This window comes from Tachyglossus aculeatus, chromosome X4 (assembly GCF_015852505.1).
Source record: "Tachyglossus aculeatus isolate mTacAcu1 chromosome X4, mTacAcu1.pri, whole genome shotgun sequence".
NCBI classification, from domain to species: domain Eukaryota; kingdom Metazoa; phylum Chordata; class Mammalia; order Monotremata; family Tachyglossidae; genus Tachyglossus; species Tachyglossus aculeatus.
The window spans coordinates 30,033,065-30,037,853 of record NC_052098.1 but is presented as its reverse complement, the minus strand read 5'-3'; the positions used below and the strand labels follow the sequence as shown (position 1 = coordinate 30,037,853).

The window sequence follows — 4,789 nt, the reverse complement described above, 5'->3', positions numbered from 1 at the left end:
TCATGGGGGCTAGTCCCAGCTCTGCCCCTTGTCTGTTACGTGGCTTTGAGAAAGTCACTTCATTTCTCTGTGCTTCAGTTCCTTCATCTGTAAAATGAGGATTAAGACTGAGTCCCATGTGGGACAGGGACTGTGTCCAACCCAATTTGCACCCCAATCCACCCCAGCACTTAGTACATTGCCTGGCACATAGTAAATGCTTAACAAATACCACAATTATTATCCCTGCCCTCACTGAGCTTGCATTCCAGCAGTTATGTCTGCAGCTGGGAGCATCCCCTGTCATCCCTGGACTTTCCTCTGCCATTCTCAATTGCTTTTAGCCTCACTTCCTTAGGGAGCCAGAGATGGGGGTTGTAAGTCTGGCATCTGGCTCCCTGCTCACTACTCCCAGTAAAAGAATACAACCCCCAAAAATAATAATAATGGCATTTATTAAGGGCTTATTATGTGCAAAGCACTGTTCTAAGTGCTAGGGAGGTTATAAGGTGATCAGGTTGTCCCCCGAGGGGCTCACAGTCTTCATCCCCATTTTACAGATAGGGTTACTGAAGCACAGAGAAGGGAAGTGACTTGCCCAAAGTCAAACATCTGACAATTGGTAGCACCGGGATTTGAACCCATGACCTCTGACTCCACAGCAGGTGCTGTTTCCACTGAGCCATGCTGCTTTTTTAAATTAAGGGGACTGAGGGTCAGGGAGTGACTTAAAATGTGGAGTGACTTAAAAATTGCACCTGGGAGGTTGACTCAAGTAAATATAACAGGTGCCAATTCATTCATTCAATCGTATTTATTGAGGGCTTACTATGTGCAGAGCATTGTACTTAGCACTTGGGAAGTACAAGTTGGCAACATATAGAGATGTTTCCTACCCAAAAACGGGCTCACAGTCCAGAAGGGGGAGGACAGACAACAAAACATGTAGACAGGTGGCAAAATTGTTAGAACAAATAGAATTAAAGCTATATGCACATCATTAACAAAATAAATAGAATAGTAAATATGTGCACTTATTTCACCTTGACTTCTACATCAGCTTCCTTGCTGACCTCCATGCTTCTTGTCTCTCTCCACTCCAGTTCAACCTTCACCCTGCTTCCTAGATCACTTTTCTAAAACCATATTCAGTCTTTGTCTCCCCCCACATCAAAAATCTCCAGTGATTGCTCATTCCCCTCTACAAACTCCTTACCATTGGTTTTAAAGCACTTAATCAGCTCGCCCTTTTCTACCTTACTTTACTGATTTCCTACTGCACCCAGGTCCACACACTTTGCTCTTCTAATGCCAACTCAATTCACTGTACCTTGATCTCATCTATCTTGGTGCCGGCCCCTTGCCCATATCTTCCCTCTAACCTGGAACTCCCTCCAACTCCATTTATGACAGACCATCACTTTCCCCACCTTCAAACCTTTATTCAAGTCACAGCTCCTCCAAGAGGCCTTCCCTAATTCAGCCCTCTTTTCCCTCTCCTGTCTACATTGCCTGTGCACTTGGATCTGTACCCTTTAAGCACTTAATATTCACCCCACCCTCAGCCACACAGCACTTATGTACATATCCATACTTTATAGTTATGTCTGCCTCCATTTCTAGAGTGTAAGCTCCTTGTAGGCAGGAAATATTGTCTACCAAGTCTGCTGAATTTTACTCTGCCCACAGTAAGTGCTCTATAAATACTAGAGATTGGTGAGCACACGTTTTAACAGCTTTTCTACACATGCTGCCTTGTAATAGGCTACATTTGTTTACATTAGGAAGGTAGTTTTGGTTTGCAGCTGTGATTTGTTTTTCCTTAGGTCTCCAAACCAGCATCTGAGATCCTACCATTCCAAACTCCACCTGTATTGGTAGTTAGATGCCTAGTGGTGATTCCCTGCAGCTTTGTTACTGAGAGCCAAAGCCAGAGTCAATCAGCCCAGTTCCAACAGCCGTGGAAAATAGCCTGCAGGAACCTTAGAGGCAAAGCTGTATTTTAGACCAGCCTATCAAGTAAGGTAGATGGACAACAAAATGACTAGCACACACCATCCTCTACTCCCTAACACATTTCCAAAATACTCATGCCCCAAGCTTAACCCTATTTTGGAATGTTTGTAACCAGTGTAATGTTTCTCACACCCACAAAAGCTACGCTTATGCAAGCTAGGCTCTGAATAAAACTATTTATTCAATAAATATTAATTCTTGGAAAATAGGGGACAATTCTTGGTACATATTTATTCTGACTAATTTCAAGTTTCTTTTTTCCATTGGCATCATTAGGGAATCTGGTAATAACTAATAATAAGGTTCCATAATAAAGCAGTATGCACTAATAAGCAGACAGAAATAGCCCACATCAAATAGCCCAAAATCTGCAATCTATTCCCCATAAAGCACCACCACCACTTCGAACAATTAAATTTAGCCCTATTTAACATCTATTTCCTTCCACCATTTACGAAATTGAACTTTGCATTGTTTAGGTACCTAACATGAGAGGTTCCAAATGAGGTCTAAAAAGGTAAAGTAGAAGTCTCCCATAAAGAAAGACTAGAGAAAGACTTCTAAAATGGAATAAATTTGCATGTTCCTTGCCCCTGCCAGTATTTTGTGACATCTTGTGGATGAGCTTTAGATCTAGCCAGCCATATAAGAGTATTATCAAGATTCTATCAGTAGTCCCTCTGAGTGCTTACTGTGTGTAGAGCTGTATATTAAGCACTTGGTAAAGTACAATATTATAAAATTGGTAGGTACTATGCCTGACTACAAGGAGCTTATAGTTTACAGGGGGAGACAAAGCCCTGAATTAAACATTGTTGGGAACCATGCAGGACAAGATAGGTAGAGCCTCCATGGGCTCAAGGAAGCCAGTGGATTTATGTGGTACCTGAACCCTCAGGGTTGGATGACCACAAAACAGTTCCACAAAGGTTAGCCACCAGATGCAAGGAGTCCCCATCCCCCATCTAAAACTGGAAATGGTATGTAGATGTTAATTCTGGCAATGACCCAGATCCTCCTCCCCCATCTGGGTTAGATTGCATCATATGATTGGCAGAGGTTCTAAACACATCAGATATCATCTGCAGGAACCAATCAAAGCATGTAGCTCACTGTCTTGTCTCATGCTGTCGAGTCATCTCCGACCCGTAGCGACTCCATGGACACATCTCTCCTGGAACACCCTGCCTCCATCAGCAATCATTCTGGTAGTGTCCATAGTGCTTTATTGGTAAAAATCCGGAAGTGGTTTACCATTGCCTCCTTCTGTGAAGTAAACTTGAGTCTCCACCCTCGACTCTCTCCTGCACCACTGCTGCCCAGCACAGGTGAGTTTCGACTTGTAGCAGATTGCCTTCTACTCGCTAGTCACTGGCCAAGCTAGTAATGGAACGGTTTATGCCTCTGCTTTGACCCTCCCTCCCATAGCCGAGACTGGTAGAGTACTGGAAACTCTCCAGGTGCAGTCCTGAGAGGAATGTGGCTCATTAGTGGATTGTAAATCAACCCCTTCAACTGGTGGAAGGTGATCAGACAGAGATGCCCAGACACATCCTTAATCCAAATCAAACTCACCTTAGGCAATTTGCACCTGTATTGCATATCACCCGCGTCCCCCCCCAACCCCACCAGTTAGACTCAGCAGGGCCTGGGAGGATGACCTGCCTAGGTCAGCTTGGGCTAGTACTGGTAGGGTCCAGTGCTGGGCCAAGGCAGGAACTGAGAAAGGCCACACAAGCTCTGAATTCTGGTCCTTATAAGTATATACTTACCGGTTTTGGTTGCCAATGTAATAGCGAAGGGTTCTGGTGCAATACCTACTTCACTGTTGGTACTAAACAAATGTTGATATAGTAATAAAACCATGAGCTGCAGGACTATCTTTGAAACTGAATTCCTATGAAATTTATTTTCTTAATAGGCAGTTCCTCATAGCAGCTTAAGAAAAATACAAACAAAAAATTCTTTTTTAGCCTTGCAAAGCAGCATGGCTCAGTGGAAAGGGCCCGGGCTTTGGAGTCAGAGATCATGGGTTCAAATCCCCGCTCCACCACTTGTCAGCTGTGTGACTTTGGGCAAGTCACTTCATTCATTCATTCAATCGTATTTATTGAGCACTTACTGTGTGCAGAGCAGTGTACTAAGTGCTTGGGAAGTACAAGTTGGCAACATACAGAGACAGTCCCTACCCAACAGTGGGCTCACAGTCTAGAAGCTTCTTTGGGCCTCAGTTCCCTCATCTGTAAAATGGGGATTAAGACTGTGAGCCCCCTGTGGGACAACCTGATCACCTTGTAACCTCCCCAGTGCTTTGAGCAGTGCTTTGCACATAGTAAGCACTTAATAAATGCCATTATTATTATTATTGCAAAGAAGTTGATCACTAGCTATTTTCCTAATGGGTTGGCAATATATTTCATGACCTCTGTTAAAAAATATTGAACTGAATCAACCACATTTGAAACACATATGAGGCTGAGTCATGAATTACAGAATAGGGATCAGTAATCCTGCATTCGTTTTCCCCTGAATTACAGTGATTTATGCTAACTATATTGTCTCAGCTTGAAGTGATTGATGGAAATCTTTAACTATTTAGAGTAGAACAGTAGAGTGCTCAGTAGAAAGTTGTTTTTTTTAAGAAAATCAATAATTTGATTTCTGTTTTTTTTTCCTTCTGAGCACTGATGAAATAAATGACATGTAAATGTTAAAAAAAAAAAATGTCCTGTATAGCACTGGCGTGTTAGTGGTGATGCCAACCTGGAAGGATAGGAGGGTCTGAACTTGGCCC

General features: G+C 43.0%; 1 non-coding gene across 1 annotated transcript; it reads right to left on the bottom strand.

Moving 5' to 3' along the window:
* Positions 1-3,333: 3,333 nt before the first annotated feature.
* On the bottom strand, positions 3,334-3,473 carry LOC119948616. Its single transcript, XR_005457000.1, has one exon. It is a non-coding gene; the product is annotated as a small nucleolar RNA SNORA7 (small nucleolar RNA).
* Positions 3,474-4,789: the final 1,316 nt, after the last annotated feature.